This window comes from Aquarana catesbeiana, linkage group LG13 (genome assembly GCF_042186555.1).
Source record: "Aquarana catesbeiana isolate 2022-GZ linkage group LG13, ASM4218655v1, whole genome shotgun sequence".
In the NCBI taxonomy this organism is placed as follows: Eukaryota; Metazoa; Chordata; class Amphibia; order Anura; family Ranidae; genus Aquarana; species Aquarana catesbeiana.
The window spans coordinates 159,888,369-159,906,886 of record NC_133336.1 but is presented as its reverse complement, the minus strand read 5'-3'; the positions used below and the strand labels follow the sequence as shown (position 1 = coordinate 159,906,886).

The 18,518-nt window shown below is 44.9% G+C and overlaps 1 protein-coding gene across 1 annotated transcript in view; it reads left to right on the top strand.

Annotated features, from left to right (window-relative positions):
- PALS1 (protein associated with LIN7 1, MAGUK p55 family member) overlaps positions 1-18,518 on the top strand; it is a 282,364-nt gene that overhangs the window by 128,936 nt on the left and 134,910 nt on the right. The window lies entirely within an intron of this gene.

The window sequence follows — 18,518 nt, the reverse complement described above, 5'->3', positions numbered from 1 at the left end:
AGGGATTGGTGAGCCCAACTTTATCCTCCAAGCCAGAGGGAACCACAGCTCCCCGAGCCAGTAAGGTAGGACTACTATTGCTGTGACCCTTTCCCGCTGAATCTTCAGCAGGATTTTGAGAGCCAATGGAAGTGGCGGGAACACATACACCAAGGGGAAGTTCCAAGACCTGGACAGAGCACCCTGACCCAATCTTGCGTAGGTACTTGGGGTTGAGGCCCCATTTGTTGTGATCCTCAAAGCCTCGATTCAAGCGATCTGCTAAAACATTGCCAGGCCCTGGGAGTTAAGGTGCTGTAAGAGAGCCGAGATTCTTCTCTGTGCATAGGAAGATTGACAGTGCCACCTGAAGGAGAGGGTGACTTCTTGTGCCCCCTTGATGAGATGCATAAGCCACCGTAGTTTTGTTGTCCAAAAGAATCTTGACAGCTCGACCTCGCAACATAGGTTGGAACGCTAAGAGCGCGTCTGAGAGCATCCAATCCCAGGAAATTTGAACTCTTCGCCCCACAAAGGTTCCATTGGCCTTGAACCTGCTGTCCCAGGCAGTGTGCCCTGCAGCCTGCCAGACTGGCATTGATCGACCCCACCATTGGTTCTGAGGCCTTCAACAAAACTCCGCGGGAAAGATTGCGAGCTACTGGCCACCAACCAGGGACCAGATTATCGGAATTGGCAGACGATCCCACTGAAGAAGAAATTTGCATTGAAACCTCCTTCTGCGCCACCTGACCCACGGGACTACTGGAACTGTGGCTGATAAAAACCCCCAGATGCTGCATGCATTCCTTCAGCATCATAGAAGGCCTGGTCATCACTGCTTTGTCTGAGACTGGATCTCCTGGACCTTCCTCTGAGGAAGAGAAACACGACCCCGATCCGTGTTGAATTGTACTACTAAATACTCCAACATTTGGGTCAGATGCATCTGGCTCTTCCGAAAGTTGATAAACCAACTGAAACGAGATAGTGTTTTGCAGGTGAATTCACATGAACTAGAAGGAGCTCATTTGACGGACCCAGAAGTAGCATGTCGTCTAGATAATGGAATATTTGCACTCCCTTTAAAAACGTTCTCGGAGTTGTACAGAGAATGGGAGAGATTAAAAATGAAAATAAGAGCCTTCCAGGGAAGGCCTGAGAAAGCGATGGTGAGATGCGTCTATGGAGACACGAAGATACGCATCCGCCAGATCGATGAAAACCATCCAGTCTCCTGACTCTACAACCGAAACGATCGTTTCTGATGACTCCATTTTGAATGGTGGAACCTTCATGTAAGAATTCAGGACTTTGAGGTCAAAACTGGTCCGAAACCCCCTGAAGCCTCTGGGACCAAAAACAGAGGGGAACATACTCTTTGACCCAATTCGTGCCTTGGAACCGGAAGGATGGCCCTTGCTGCCAACAGCTCCCCTATATAACCTTGCAAACATTGCCTCCTTTCCAAATCCGTAGGAAGTCCAGTTTCTATGAACAAGGTCTGAGGGGGCCTTGTTCTGAACTCGAGACTATAACGTGATCGAATGACGGCTACAATCCAGGCATCATGTAATTTGTCCGCCCCCCCCCCCCCCCCTGAATTGGGCTAGTCTTGCTCCTACTTGAGAGGGTTAAGCGGAGACAGCTTCAGAAGGACTTTGAAGCCTCAGGCTCTGTTTCCACTACTGCAAGTTGTTGTGCAACCTGACACATGCGAAGTCGCATGACAAGTCAAAACCCATGTATTTCAATGGTCCCCGTTCTAATTGGTACGACTTAAGTCGCATCGACTACTTTGTTCCGACATCTGTGCGACTTGTTCTCACAGGTCGAATGACATTGCATCACAAATTGCACAGCAAAGTCGCAGTGTAAATTGCACGGCTTTGGGGACGCAGCAGTGGAAACACAGCCCCAGGAGCTTTGTTAGCCCTGGGCTTGGAAGGTTTCTGGAAGGTTGAACCAGCTCCCCTCCACTGTTTGAAAAACTGTCTGTAAGTCCTGGCCTCTCTGAATCCTTCTTTGGGTCCCTTGTTAAACCGAAAGGGCTGCTGTGTCTTTTTCTCTTCTGGGATTAGGCCAGATTTGTCGCCGGAAACCCGCTGAATGGCTGATTCTAAGTCTTGCTGAAGAGTAGCTTCCCGTCAAATGGAACAGAACAGAATGTGCTGAGAAGCCTTATGGGCCGACCAAAGCTTCAACCATAAGGCTCTGCGGGCTGTGATGGAATGAGCCATTATCTTTGCTGTCATCTTGACCTGGTCGACAGCCACTTCAGCCACAACTCTACAGCAGTCTTAAAAACTGCAAAAGAGAAGAACTGCCACTTCCCAGACTTTCATCCAAACATCCATCCACCAGCTCCGCTACCCACACTCTAAGGCTGGATTCACACCCATGCACTCCCAGCGCATTCCACAGAACCGCACCACAGAACGTGTTCCATAGGAGACTATGATAAATGGACGGTAGTGCTAATCCGCAAAAAGCACTAAAAAACGCACAGGTGCGAACCCAGCCCAAGTGCTGCTGCCACAGGGGTGAGTGCTACCGCCGGTCTGCAGGCTGCTGCAGCTAAACTATACAACCTTTTTAGGTCTGTGTTTGTTTATTTTGCAATCCATAGGATCCCTAAAAGAGACCAAATCCTCCAGCGGAAGTGTAATGTGGTGGGCGAATACATGTAATGAAGCATCCACCTTAGGCGTAGTGTCCCAAGGGGTACAGCTTCGATACTCCATTATGCAAATTGAGCTTCTTCTCAGGACCACCCCACTCATTGTCAATTACTTTTTTAATTTCAGAAATGAATTGGGAAGTAAGGTAACGGTTTCTTTAAATACGGGTAGTATCTTTGCTGTTTCTTTGGAGGCGATGATTCTCTTGGCTTGGGTCCGAGTGACTAAAGTCGGGTAAGAGCGAGGGAGATCTGGAATGCTGTGACAACAGGCGTCTATCCAGCTGCGCGTCCGTGTGAAGGAGCCCTTACACAGCAGAAAGTAATGAGACCCGGAAGGAGGCTTACCAGAGCAGAGTAGCAGATTAACCAGCTGGAGACTGAGATCAGCCTAGAGGACAGAGGCTGCTGCAAATCAGCAGTGAGCATTCTGATGTTTGCTAGGCAACCCAAAGAGGAAGCTACCTCTGACCTCACCTGCTCAACTCTGAGCTTCCTGAAAGGAGTACATGTGGAGGCGGTGACCGAGCCAAACAACTGTCTGAACACACAAAAACATGGAAGGAGAGAGTGCCAGCACTTGCCTAACGAAGGTATATACAGTCATTTATACTGCCAGTGACCTTTGCCAGTAATACACAGTCATTTATACTGTACCATACAATCCCAACACCATGGGAACCCACCTCCTCAGGAGATTTACAGCCTATATGGGGGGGGTCTTCTGAACCGGGAGAGGCTGAAACTGACAGGATGGATGGATGGAGAAGAAAAAAATAAATAAGAATAAACTTTAAAAGGCGTCTGGAGCGAGGACGAAAAAAGAACACTGGTGTGGGCAGACAGCCGCCCTTTTATGGGCTAGAAAAGAGGTGGTCCTGGAGGGGTCAGAGGGGGCGGAGCTGACCCATAGTAGGCTGATATGGGGAGGTCCAGGAAAAGGCATTAAGAGCTCTCTGCATTTGGTGGATAGTTGGAGGGTACTGCATGAGCGAGACACGGATTTCAGTTATTACTCCAAAATACACAATGTATATTCAAGGATCGATATGTTGTTGATCGATCAATATTATCTGAATTATGTAAATTCATCAACTATTGAGTCAATCACCATTCTCCAGTAAGTTTATCGGCATCGATTGTGCGCCTGGAAAGAACATGGCGATTGAATTAATCTATTTTGGATGATAAACAGAATGTGGAGTCCTTGTCCTGTATATTAGCATTATATTTTGAGACCAATATATCAGAGGTGGTGTCTGACCAAGTGGTACGGGAAGGCCACAAGGCGGTCATCAGAGGGGAGTTCATTTCAATGGGTTCGCGTATTAAAAAACACCCTGTACAACCACTTTTACCTACAGATAAGCCTATATTAAGGATTACCTGTAGGAGCTTGAAATATCTCCTAAACCTCTACCTTTTAGGAGATATTTACAAAAAAGTCGAGAGCTAAAGACTTTGGCGCATGCGCACTTTAGAAAGGGCGCATTGTGCCATTTCTAATAGGGGTCATGCCGTGACTGGCAGCTCCCGCACGTATCAGTGACGTCACGCGACTCCTGACAGTCACAGAGCCGAAATTCGCAACCCTGGAAGGTAGAGGGATTGAAGATGGACACTCGCTGCTAGTGGAGACAACAGTGACATTGCAGGCTTCGGTTTCAGGTAAGTGACACATAATGGGCTATTATGCAATGCATAGTAGCCCATTATACTTTACCTTTGCAGGTAAATAAAGAAGAAGTAAAACCTACCGGGGTTTAATGCCTCTTTAAAACCTGGGGACGCACAGAGACTGGAGAAACTCCGGGCAGACTTAAAACAGCTTCTCAATCGAAAAGTTCAAAATAAACATAGATACTTTGCCCACCAATTCTATGAACAGGGGAATAAGGGTGGGAGATTATTGGCTAGACAACTAAACAAACAGGATTCATGCCATGTTCACACTATAAAGACAGGCAATTGGAAGATAGTGGATTCCCAAGCAATAGCAGCTGAGTTTCATCCCTTTTATGCATCTCTATATAACATAGACTTAGTTCCTGTGGGGACGGAGGAGGGTGGACGTTTGGATAGAATTCGGAAATATCTTGAGGCCTAAGGGCTACAGGCCATTCCATTTGTGGCCTTGAAGGAAATGGAAAAAGCAATCTCCATTGAAGAATTGGGCTGAGCGAAACTTCATGGTTTCACAAATATGTATTATAAAAGGTTTTCCTCAATCCTGTTGGCTCCTCTTTGCAGATACCTTAACTCTATCTCGGTCTCTAACCCATTGCCTCCAGAGGCACTGTAGGCTTATGTGACGGTTCTGAAGGTAGGGAAAGACCCTCAGTGCTGTGCCAGCTACAGACCCATCTCCCTCCTTAACTCTGACACTAAGCTCCTGGCTAAAATTCTGGCCCCAAGGTTACAAGAACATATAGTTAAATTGATTGACCCAGATCAAAGAGGGTTTATGAAGGCCCGAGAGGCTAGATATAATACTATTTGGGCCCTGCATGTATTGCATTGAATGCATAATGGACCGAACCAGACCCTGAGTGTAGTAATTTCAATGGATGCTGAAAAGGCATTCGATAGGGTGGGGTGGCAGTTTGTGGTCTGAGTTTTGAGGGAGATGGGTCTGAGAGAGCGGATGATGGGATGGGTGACGGCACTGTATGCGGATCCTAGAGCTAGGGTTAAAGTTAATGGTAGACTATCAGATTATTTTGAGATATGGATTGGGACTAGGCAGGGATGCCCACTGTCCCCATTGTTATTTGCTATGGTACTGGAGACCTTTCTGCGCACGATTAGAGTAAATGGGAAGATCAAGGGGATTTGTATTGGATCAACGGAACATAAGATCTCAGCTTATGTAGATGATCTACTGTTGTACCTCTCCTCTCCTCAAGAGTGTGGGAAATACAGGTTTGGCCTTATATCTAATTTTAAAATAAACATTCAGAAATCAGTGTTGATGTCGAGCCATGTGCCTTTAAGGATGAAGACCGCCTTGCAACAATTGTTTCCTTTTGTTTGGCGCCTTGATTATATATTCTACTTGGGGATTTATATCTCTTCAGATATAAAGCGCCTATAAGATCTAAACTATGGACCCTCGATGGTATCCATAATAAAAGACTTACAAAAGTGGAGAAGTCATACTCTGACATGGTTTGGCAGGCTAAACGCGCTTAAAATGTGAGTGCAATTCCCAGGCTTATTTACATTTTACATACCGTACCCATAACACTCCCACAGATATAATTTTAAACAAATACGAAGGGCTTTTATGAGCTTTGTGTGGGGAGATAAACATCCCAGGTTGGCACACGAGATTTTGAGGAGACCAAAACGGGAGGGTGGGGTGAGACTCACGGATATATCGTTTTATTATAGAGCCATGGCCCTGGTTCGTATAATGGACTGGTGCAATGACTCTGCTAGTAAAATTTGTGTTTCCTTGGAGAAAACATTAGCAGGTAGGAACTTGGCCAGAGCCCCCTGAATTCCGGTTTCTTATAGGGGGTTGTCGGAATATGCATCACCATTGACGAAGACAACACTATCCATTTGGGATAGAATGAACAGTACGGGAAAGTTTGCCCCCCCTCCCAATATCCCCTATAACACCATTGGAAGGATTTCCCTGGGGGAAGAGATATGGAGTTCAGATCACTGGGGCATGGGGGGAGGGTAATTGCGCTGGCGTGGCCCCTGGATAAATTGCTTCTATTGGTGGATTTGGTTCGAATGCTGGGGGAAGTACCAATGGCTGTATGGAAATACCGTCAACTGACAGACTTGTTCAATAAGTGGTAGCACCAGATTAGGCCAGTGAACCCGCTTACTACTTTTGAGGAATGGTGTGTTAACTTAACAGAGCCGGGTCATATGTTGTCTCCAATGTATAGGCTGGTTCTGAGCACCTTAAAATATGACAACTCCCTATTTCATTTGAGAATGGGAAAGAGAACTGGGCTATAATTTTACATCAGAGCAAATTAAAAGGCTGATGGGAGCGACGCACCATACTTCAATAAGTTCCCATATACAGGAGATGTCTTGCAAGTTCCTGACAAGATGGTATTGTACACCGGCTCGATTGGCTCAGATATATCCATCGACGGATGTTAACTGCTGGAGGGGATGTAACCAAAGGGGTTCATTTCTGCATTTATGGTGGCATTTCAAAAGATTAACACTTAGACCTATAGAATTCTCTCCATTACATTTTCTTTTTCATGGGATACCATCATATGCTAGGTTTTATAAGAGAAACGTTACTCCCCATTTGCTAAATGCAGCCAAAATATCGATACCTAGATTTGGGAAACAGTCTGGATGTCCCACCATAATGGATTAGAGAAGGCCGGTAGAAAAAATAATGGATGCAGAGAGATGGATACATATGGTTAAAGACCAACAGAATACATTTAAAGATACATGGGCAGGATGGCTGTATTACTCCTCAGAAATGGGGGTTGATTAAACCCTTTGGGGGGGCAATGCTGCATTATGGAGCAGATAGTCTGTGGGATGCATCTGGTGGGGAGGAGGTGGGTTTTTTTTTTTTTTTTCTTTTTTTCCTCTTCTGGGAGGCACACTGGAGAGATGATTGGTGTCATTAAAGGAAGAGAATAAGTTATAATAGTAAATTAGGCAGGGGATGGCCAACATGTAATGGAATCACAGAAAGAAGGGTAGATTGAAATGAAAGGTGGAGAGGTAACAAAATGAAATAGAGTGAGATCATATTGCATTAAAGCACTAAATATAATAGGACACGAAAGTAGTAATCCGAAAGTATGCACATATTTTTTTTATTTTATTTTATTTATACAAATACTGTAGCTGCTGACCTTTAATATTATAACACTTACCTGTCCATCGATCCCACAATGTTGGCACCGCAGACGATTTTCCATTCGGCTCTCGGGTGCTGATACCGCCATTAATGGTAAGGGAAAGTGGCAGTGAAGCCTTTCGGCTTCACAGCCGGTTCCCTACAGAGCATGCGCGAAGAACGCTGCACTTTCTAACTGGCCCGGCGGTGGAGGGAGGGGGCCAAGGTCACCACGGCACCATCTCCTGGAATTGGGTGATGGGTACCTGTCAAAAAAATGGTCAAACATTCCCATAGACACACTCTTAAATCTTGTAGACGGCCTTCCCAGAAGAGTTGAAGCTGTTATAGCTGCAAAGGGTGGGCCAACTCAGGATTGGACCCTACAGACTATGACTGGGATGCCATTAAAGTTCATGTGCGTGTAAAGGCAGGCGTCTCAATGCTTTTGGCAATATAGTGTATATGTGTGTATGTATGTAAATATATATATGTGTGTATATAAATATGTATGTGTGTGTGTGTATATATATATACACACACACACACACACACACACACACACACACACACACACACACGGCTTTTTTTTCCTCAAACAATAGGTGCTGGAACTTAACCACGGCCCCACAAAACCCCTCCCCCTACACACACCCTCCAAATCACATCAGATAGTGGGTGTGTTCAGTTAAAATTCACAAAAACAGTAGGAGGGTCTTAAAGGAGCATTAAATACCAGGATTGCATTACATACAGAGTGCAGAGCTGTCACTTGTAAACACAGAAACCAGACTTTTGTGTTTACAAGTGATTGTGGTGGGCAGGCACCAAAGGGTCTGAGCCAGAGGTGGTGGAACTGAGTTCCACCAAGTTCCCCCTGAAATAAAGCCCTGTATATGTGTGTGTGCATATATATATATATATATATATATATATATATATATATATATATATATATATATATATATAATCTTTTTACTATACCCCCTCAGTACATTGCAAGTAAAGGAATTTTGCATGGAGGGGTGGTCTGAAAAATGTCAGCGACCGGTGGGCAGTTATGCAAAACGTCAACAAGAATTAATTTCAGCTAAAGGGGGCAGTGCCAGCTTCTGAAGAGGCCAATAATGTATTTACTACTCCCTTTGCACTTGTTTGATGACTAAATGATTAAAAAGGACTGTTTTGAATCAAATTCTAAAGTTCGCCTGTTCAAATAAGTTGAAAAACATCACCAATTTCCATGGGGTGTACTTTTTCACATGATTCTATACTGCAAAATGTTTTGAAGAATTAGCATTGTCACCAATTGAGTATCTGTTTTTGCAGTTCAGTTTAATCTAGCAGAATGATAATTATTCTCTGGTCTCTCTGGTTTATTGGATTTAAAGGGGAACTTCAGTCATTTTTTCATCTTTCCATCTATTAAATCCTCTGCCCTTGTTGTTTTAACTTTGGATAGTAAAACAAATTTCTGCCAGTAAATACCTTATACAGCCCACTTCCTGTTTCTTGTCTGGTCATTAAGGCTTATAACATCATGCACAGCGCTCTCTCTCTCTCTTGCGAGTTTGCCAGGAAGGGAGGGGGGATGAGTGATAAGAGGGCCAATGAGAGCTGCAGAGCTGGAGGTGTGTGTCTGTGTAAATCCAGGAAGTAAACGGGCAGCAGCTTCATCTGCCCACAGTTAAAATGATTGCAGCCAGACTCAGTGGAGGGAGATTTCTGCAGCATATTTGGCAAGTACAGTCAAAGTATATATAAAATAATATGCAAAGTGGTTAGAGGGAAGCTTCAGAATGGCAAAGATGTTTTTATTACAAATTATACGAGCAGACTGAAGTTCCTCTTTAAAAGATCATTTGCTTAATTCAATAAATACATTGAGGGAAATGTATTAAAACGGGAGCAGCCACAATCTGGAGCAGATGTGAATGGCAACCAGTCAGCTTCTATCTTTCATTTTCAAAGTTTAACTGAACAAGCTGAAGATAGAAGCTGTTTGGATGCTATGCACAGCTGCTGCAGTTTCTGTATGATTCAATTTTGATAAATTCCCCTATTTGTTTTTTATAATGTGTCCTTATGTTAGAAAACTCAGAATAGTGCTCTTGTGACTAGAATTAGTTGTAAGAAAATGGCAGAACTAAAGCTGAAATGGTAACGTCTAAAAAGCTCATGACCATTGTAGCCATCATTCACAATTATTTAAAATGGAACTGTATTTGAATATATAAAAAAAGAAACTTACTATGATTTAGTTGCCCCTTATTTTAAATAAAACTGATTTAAATGTTGTTAGTGTACTTACCTGAAATGTTTCCTGCCATCTTTTTTACTTAGCAGAAAGTGGCAGAGACCAGGTTGAAGGCTGGGCATTGATGATCCACAGATCATACATGAGCATATTTTGATATTGTTGGGTCAATTCACTGAAATTCCTGACCAGGCCATTTATCGCGGTACAGCTCTGTGCTTTTACTGACAATTGCGCGGTCGTGCGACATTGTATCCAAATAAAATTTGACGTCTTTTTTTCCCACAAATAGAGCCTTCTTTTGGTGGTATTTGATCACCTTTGCGGTTTTTATTTTTTACGCTATAAACAAAAAAGAGACACTATTTTGAAAAAAAACAATATTTTTTACTTTTTGCTATAATAAATATCCCCAAATTTAAAAAAAACAAATTTCTTCATCAGTTTAGGCTGATATACAGTGGGGACGGAAAGTATTCAGACCCCCTTACATTTTTCACTCTTTGTTATATTGCAGCCATTTGCTAAAATCATTTAAGTTCATTTTTTTTTCCTCATTAATGTACACACAGCACCCCAATATTGACAGAAAAAGACAGAATTGTTGACATTTTTGCAGATTTATTAAAAAAGAAAAACTGAAATATCACATGGTCCTAAGTATTCAGACTGCAGCTCTCAAAGGAGCCACCGTACGGTACGGCAGTTCGCCCAGCGGTGCCATTCTGCCGACGTATATAGGCGTTAGCCGGTTAGCAAGTGGTTAAATACCGCTTGAATTCTGATGTCAAAAAACAAGTGTTAATTGAAAAGTGTTAATTTTTTTTTATTTTGCAGTATTTAGCTAGTTTTTTTACTTTTTTTTTTTTTTTTTTTTTTTAATCGCAGACCGGGCCTCCGGCTGCAACAGGAAGTGAAACATTTAGCAGTGGCACCCATCGGTACCTTAACTATTAATGACTCATCCCTGCCTCCTGGCTCATTTAGCTGTCGGCCAGGAATTTCCAGCAGGTGAATATAAACCATGGAACGGGGACAATGTTAAGAGGGGGGAAAAAACTGGCGAAGGGGTTCCCCCACAATCTATACCATGCCCTTCGGGCCTGGTATGAATTTTGTGGGGGACCCAATGCCAAAAAACAGAATGTGGCCTCTCCAAATTCCATACCAGACCCTTAAACCGAGCAGCCTGGCAGGCAAGAAAAGTTAGTGGGGATGAGCCTGCCATTCCACATTCTGAAACCTACCAAGCCACATGCCCTTAACAAGAGATAGGTAACTTGGGGCAAGGCACCTTGTCTCCATGTTGATGAGGTAAATGGGCCTTTTCCCATAACTCAGGCCTGTTGGTTGTGGCGGTCTGTGGGCAGGGATTATATCAGAATCTGGAAGCCCCCTTTAACATTAAGGGGCACCCAGGTAACGGCTTTTCCCTGTGTGAATAAGTAAAAGGGTACATTGTATAATGTACTCCGCCGATCCGAGGGGCTGGGTGCCATGTGTTTGCTGTGATGACTAATCTCTCGGTAGTGTTAAATTTGCTGGTCTCTTCCCTTCCCCTTACTAGAGGAGAAGGCAAGAGATTGTGTATTTATGAATGGGCCCACACACACACACTATAATGCAGTCCCTAGTGACCAGTACTATCAACCCGTCACCTCCCTGATCCTGCCCACCCTTCACCTTCAACCTGCCACTGTATCTGACCAGTACATTAACCCCTTCACTGGCACCTCCCGCTGGTTATCACCTGTAAAGTAATGTATTTAGTGCACCAATCTCTTTTCTTTTCCAATAATATTTATTATTTTCCAATAAAAAAGGGGATTATACAAAATCTAATGGTATTGACACAAAAGTGCAATTGTCTCCCATAAATAGAAAAAGTAAGGAATAAAGAACACATATGGGGGGGGGCGTGGCCAACACCGGCATGTGAGAGGACGTGAATCTCACAGCTCCACAGCAGCACCGCCATTTGATCCTCTCCCAGCAGCGATCCGCGGCCACAAAACGGCTTCCCAGCAGCTAGTTCCAGACCCCCTCACCCTCCTGGATCAACCGCCAGCTCTCTGCACCCAGGGGAAGGCAAGGAAAGGGGAGGAAATCATGACCTCCGAATTCCAAGATGGCGCCGCCGCGGCCCTGGCACAGCGCACACTGCGAGGTAGTGACAAGCTCAAGGGAGGCCCCAGCAAGGGGACACAGAAGCTCCAGGTGAGGACCCACTGAAAGACATGCTGTACTATGCCCAAAAGTTGGGGGGTCTCCAGGATCGAGAAATGGGGGGGCTGAGCGGGCACATGTGGCAGTTCATGAGACATTAACACATGATACACTACACACTGAAGGGTATGAAGACATAGCCTTTCAGACAGAACAACCCCTCCTCCTTCCTGCTGACACTGAGGACACAGTGCAACCCACTCTGGCTGACATACTTAAGGAGCAATTTGGAGGGCTGAGAGAAGATGTCTCCCTTCTAAGGCAGGACTTGCAAAAAATCAGAGAGCGCATGATTGCTGTGGAGAGCAGAGTCAGTGAGGTAGAAGACAGACTCCAGCCAGTCGCTCGTGAGGCCCATGCTGCTTATCAACTTGCCAAAGACACTAATAGAGCTGATGATATGGAAAATCGCTTAAGTTGCAATAATATCTGTATTGTAGGACTGCCCGAGAGAACGGAGGGGAGAGACATAACCGCTTTTGTTGAAACATGGCTGATTGAGATATTTGGGAAGGAAGCTTTTTCCCCTTTCTTTACAGTTGAATGGGCACATCGCACACCGGGCCGCCCGCCGCAACCAGGAGCTCCCCCCAGACCTATACTGGGCTGGCTTCTGCATTATCGAGATGGGGAAGCGGTGTTGAGAAACGCACGGGAAAAAGCCAATATACAGGTAAATGGGGTCATAGTGTCGTTCTACCCAGACTTCTCGGCGGAGGTGCAGAAATCCAGAGCCAAATTCTCGGATGTTAAGAGGCGTCTGCGAGCTTTGCAGCTACCTTATGCTATGTTGTACCCAGCCAAACTCAGAGTTACAGCAAATAGACAGTCCCATTTCTTTGAGCTGGCCCAGGATGCGGCCTTGTGGTTGGATCGCAACGAACAGGCCCTACGCCACCGTGCTAGGGATGAAAATGGAGAAAGACTGGCTTGACTCAGTCTTCATTGAGCCCCTTCCGGAGACCTTCATAGGATTACTACAGGAAAGTTTTTGGAAGCTCACTTATTGCCCCCTGGGTGTTGTTGGGGTTCCCCCCCCCCCCCTCTTTTTTGCTTGCATGAATACATGCCCCTATTTCCCTTTGTACACCTTTTTCTGCCGACGGGCAAAATCTGCACTTCAGGGGAAATCCCCAGTATTATGCTGCTGGGAGACATTATATTACCATGTGACTTGTGAGCTATCTTGTGAAGTAGACAAGAAAAAATGCGCTTCCTCTATATAAGAGGTAAATCAAGATCACCATGTTGGTTCCTGTTTCTAGTTTTCAATCATGGGTTTGTCCTGTTGACAGCCTGTTTTTTTTGGGTTTTTTTCTGCATTATCTTCCCCTTTTTTTTTACTTCTACCAAAAGCTATACCTGCACGCAACTGCGCTATGGTCGCAGGACTCCGCATTTCCTGACACTTCCGAGGTGGCTTCCACCTACTCTGACATCATACCCCGTACTTGGAAACTGTATTTGAGGCCTGTATCCATTTTGTCTGTGTGGCAGGGGGGACCCCTGAATTTGCCTGACCAAGGAGACTTGCATCTATCATATTCTCCATACTCTGGTTTAATATTGCATTTCTCCTTGAAGATATGCCTGCTTTTTTTAGATGGCTGAATTACCAATAGTGTCTTGGAATGTCAGAGGGTTGGGCTCCCCACTTAAGCGCATGATGGTATCTACATGTATGAAGAAATATCATCCTATGATTTTATGTATGTAAGAAACGCATTTAACCAATGAAACAAAATGTTGCCTTAGATATGCATGGGTGGGCAGGGCCTATCATTCCACTCACACCTCCTATTCCAGGGGTGTGAGTGTAATGATTCACAACTCTATAGATTTTCAGGAAATTGATGTCTGCGTTGATACCGAGGGCCGATTTATTTTTTTGCATTGCCGAGTGGGAAAAGTACATTGTATTCTAGCTTGTGTGTATGTACCCCCGCCGTTTTTGGTGGCAGTACTCCGACTACTGCTGACATATTTGGAGGGCAAACCGGATCTACCGCTTCTGATAGTGGGTGACTTTAACTGCTGGTTGAGTCCCTCCATGGACAGACACCCGTGTTTGGGGGTCTCTGCTGCATTGAGGGAGTCTCCATTGCTGAGATTACTGAATGAAGTGGGTTGGATTGATATATGGAGGTTTAAGCATCCTGCTGATAAACAATTTTCTTGCTTCTCCAAGACTCATGGGACACTGTCCAGAATTGACCTTGCCTGGGTAACCCGGCCATGCTCCCATCCGTATCAGAAGTGCTGTATAAGCCCCGCAGGGTCTCGGATCACTCACACGTAGTGATATATTTGATTATATCCCCACCATCCACACTCCCTAGAGCCCCGTGGAAATTCAATGCCTACTGGCTAAAACTATTTTTGACGCACGACGAGATGGAGCGGAGCATGGGGGAATTTCTGGACAGATGGGATTTTACTGACTCCCGGCGATAATGTGGGACGCTTTTAAGGTATATGTTCGGGGGCTACTTATTTCTGAAATTTTTAAGGTAAAGAAGAACTCCTCAGGGCACAGAGAAGACCTTGAAAAACAGGTAGCGGCTCTGGAGGAGGCTTATGTACAAACCCCGACAGACTCAGCCAGGGAGGCTTGGCATTCGGCTCAATCAGTTTATGAGCGGCTGCTGACATCCACGGCAGAGAAAAAACTATTTTTCTCCAAGGTTGCTTTCTATGAAGAGGGGGAGAGCACGGGGCACATGTTGGCCAGGATAGCTAACAACAGTCCCCGACTATCGGGGCTATCAAAACGACAGAGGGCAGGATAGTGAACTCCCCTGACTTAATACTGGAAGTACTGACCAAATTTTACGAGAACCTCTACCTTCCGACTGGACAGTATACCCAAACGGAACTTACGGATTACTTGCAGAGCATTGCTTTTCCACAACTCACGGAGGAACAAAGAAGGGTCTTAGATGCCCTATTACTTTGGAGGAGCTACAGACAGCACTAGCGGCGTTTCCCAACTGTAAGGCCCCTGGGGAGGATGGGATACCCATGGAGGTATATAAGCAATATGCGGATATACTCCTGCCCAAGCTTTTAGCAGTGTTTAACGCGGCTAGGGAGCGGAGGGCTTTGCCTTCTTCCATGGCTGTGGCTAACATTGTCCTCATATTGAAGCCTGGAAAGGACCCTATGGACCCGGGCTCATACAGGCCCATATCATTGCTACAGAGTGATATTAACCCTTTCATGACTAAGCCTATTTTTGAAATTTGGTGTTTACAAGTTAAAATCCATATTTTTTGCTAGAAAATTACTTAGAACCCACAAACATTATATATATTTTTTTAGCAGAGAATCTAGAGAATAAAATGGAGATTGTTGCAATATTTTATATCACACGGTATTTGTGCAGCGGTGTTTTAAACGCAAATTTTTGGAAAAGGGACACTTCCATGAATTTTAAAAAATACAAACAGTAAAGTGACCCCAATTTTTTTGTATAATGTGAAAGATGATGTTACGCCGAGTAAATAGATACCAAACATGTCACGCTTTATAATTGCACGCACTCGTGGAATGGCGACAAACTATGGTAGCTATGAATTTCCATAGGCGACACTTTAAAAAATTTTTTTTTTACGGTTACCAGGTTAACGTTACAGAGGAGGTCTAGGTCTAGAATTATTGCTCTCGCTCTGATGATCGCGGCGATACCTCACATGTGTGATTTGAACACCGTTTACATATGCGGGCGTGACTTCCATATGCGTTTTCTTCACTGCGCGAGCTCGCGGGGACGGGGGCGCTTTAAAATTTTTATTTTTTTTTTAATTTATTTTATTTATTTTTATACTTATAAATTGTGTTTAAAAAAAAAATGTTTTTCTTTTACTTTTATTGCTGTCACAAGGAATGTAAACATCCCTTGTGACAGTAATAGGTGGTGACAGGTACTCTTTATGGAGGGATCGGGGGTCTAAAAGACCCCGGATCCCTCCTCTGCACTTCAAAGTATTCAGATCACCGAAAACGGCGATACTGTGTATTTTTTTTAATTCGGCGCCATTGGCAGCCGAGTAAACAGGAAGTGACGTCATGACGTCGCTTCCGCATTTACATTGAGAAGGCTGGAACGAAGCCACCCACAGCTTTGTTCCAGCCCGCCCACAGCCGCCGGAGGCAGCCGATTGGACACTGGGCCTCCCGATTGCGCGGGAGGGGTGTGTCCGCTCCCGCTCCTCAGGTATAACAGCTGAGCGGCTTTTAGCCGCATTGGTTGTTATATACGGATAGCCGATCGCCCGCTCGAAACAACGGTACCGGGATGATGCCTGCAGCTGCGGCCATCATCCCGGTATAACCCCCGAAAGCCGAGTACACACATCTGCGTACGGTCGGCGGGAAGGGGTTAAGCTTCTGGCCAAAGTCCTGCCACTTAGGCTGAACGGGGCCATTACAGGAATCGTTCACCCTGATCAGGCTGGCTTTATGCCTAATAAGTCGACAGCTGTCAACTTGAGGAGGCTTTACCTTAATATGCAATCTCCGTCGGATAACATAGGGCAGAGGGCTTTGCTCTCATTGGACGCTATGAAGGCTTTCGATAGCGTTGAATGGGAGTACCTTTGGGAGATTCTTCGCCAATTTGGATTTGGAGAGTCTTATATTTCCTGGGTGCGTCTACTGTACCACAGCCCACAAGCAGCTATCCGGGCGACCGGAGCTATGTCCCGCACTTTCACGTTGGGTAGAGGCACACGCCAGGGGTGTCCTTTTTTCACCTCTGCTGTTTGCGTTAGCCATCGAATCCCTGGTGATAAAAGTGAGAGCAAATCCAGGAATTGTAGGATTTTAATATGGAAACAAACAAGAGAAAATAATGCTATATGCAGATGACACTATGATCTTGGCGATGTGGAGGGCTTTCTCACAGAGGCAATGGTTACTATAGGAGAGTTTGGTAGATACTCCGGCCTTCAGATAAACTGAACTAAATCTTCTCTGATGCTGATTGATGAGGGTGGGACGCCCCCGACCTCTAGTACAGTACCACTGACTACTTCACTTAGATATTTTGGTATTCAGGTGACACCCAACATCTGTGACTATGGAAGACTGAATGTCTCCCCGCTGCTACAAAAATTCAGAGACCGGATCAAAACGTGGAACTCGCTCTGCCTGACGGTAACGGGCAGAGTGACTCTCATTAAAATGATCCTCATGCTACAACTGCTATATGTGCTCCACAATGCCCCGACGGTAGTGACTCTAAAGGTGTTTAGAATTGTTAACTCTCTGTTTCGCACACTTATTTGGAAAAACCGTGCACCTAGAATTAAACTTGAACATCTTCAAAGGCCTAAGGATGTGGGAGGGCTTGCCCTCCCGAATCCTTGGTTATATTATGTTGCTGCGGAACTGCAAAAGTTGATAGGTATTATCCACACGAGAACGGACAGGGAGGGAGGGACCGGTGACTCTTCTGAATTAATAATGCTACATATGGTGGGGAGAGACTCGGTATCAACTGCCCTGGAGTCGACAGTATTTGGGAAACCAAATAAATTATTCCCGACATATAATCTTATCCAAAAAATCTGGAATAAAACTAGATATCTGCAAGGGGTGACGGGATACACAGACTATAGCCCTATCTGGGATAATGACTCATACCCAGAACTAGCTAAATTCCAGCACGGCAAGTTGTGGAAAAGGTAAGGGGTGGTCTACCTTAACCAGATCCTCCACAATGGAAAATTGCTTACGTTTGAAACCATGCAAGGCCTTTTCGGTTTACCACAGTCTACTGTTATTATATGCAACTAAAACATGCTATAGCGGCCCAGGGCAAATCTTCGGAATGGGTCTCCTCCCCTACTCCATTGTTTAATTTAATAGCAAGAACGCCTAATACTAAGGGCTTTGTATTGTCGCAGCTGTATTTACTGTTCATAGTGTATTATACCCCACATAGATTGTTTCTTATGGGCCTGCGACCTACCCCACTATGTACCAGATGTAAGAGGGATCACGGAGACCTGATCCACCTATTGTGGAGGTGCCCAAAGCTTCACCCCTACTGGAAGGGAGTGGTGGACACCATAAACAGAGTTTTTCAGGTTACGATGGCTACAAGCCCGAGACATTGCCTTTTTATATATACTAGATGAGCTGGATTGGGAGGAGTGTACCAGGGTAGCAGTCATCAGATCCCTGTTTCAGGCATGCAAAGTAATTATGGCTCATTGGATATCAGAGGATCCCCCTTCGCTTAAGGAGTGGATTAACACAATGGGAGATGTGCTCCAGAAGGAGAAGGTAATCTATCAACATAGGGGTTCCACCCAGAAATTTTAAAAGTTATGGGGACCATGGCTAAATGTACTGGGAATTGCCCAGGTGGATCTGGTCATGGGCAGACTGCTGGGTATTGGTACTTAAATGGGGTTAACCCTGGATATTTGGTTTAAGTACGCGGGCGCTGGTTTTGTAATCTAGAATAGGGCATGTGACATGACCAGATTGTCAGGAAATGTCTAGATAAATTTAAGTAATATGCATAT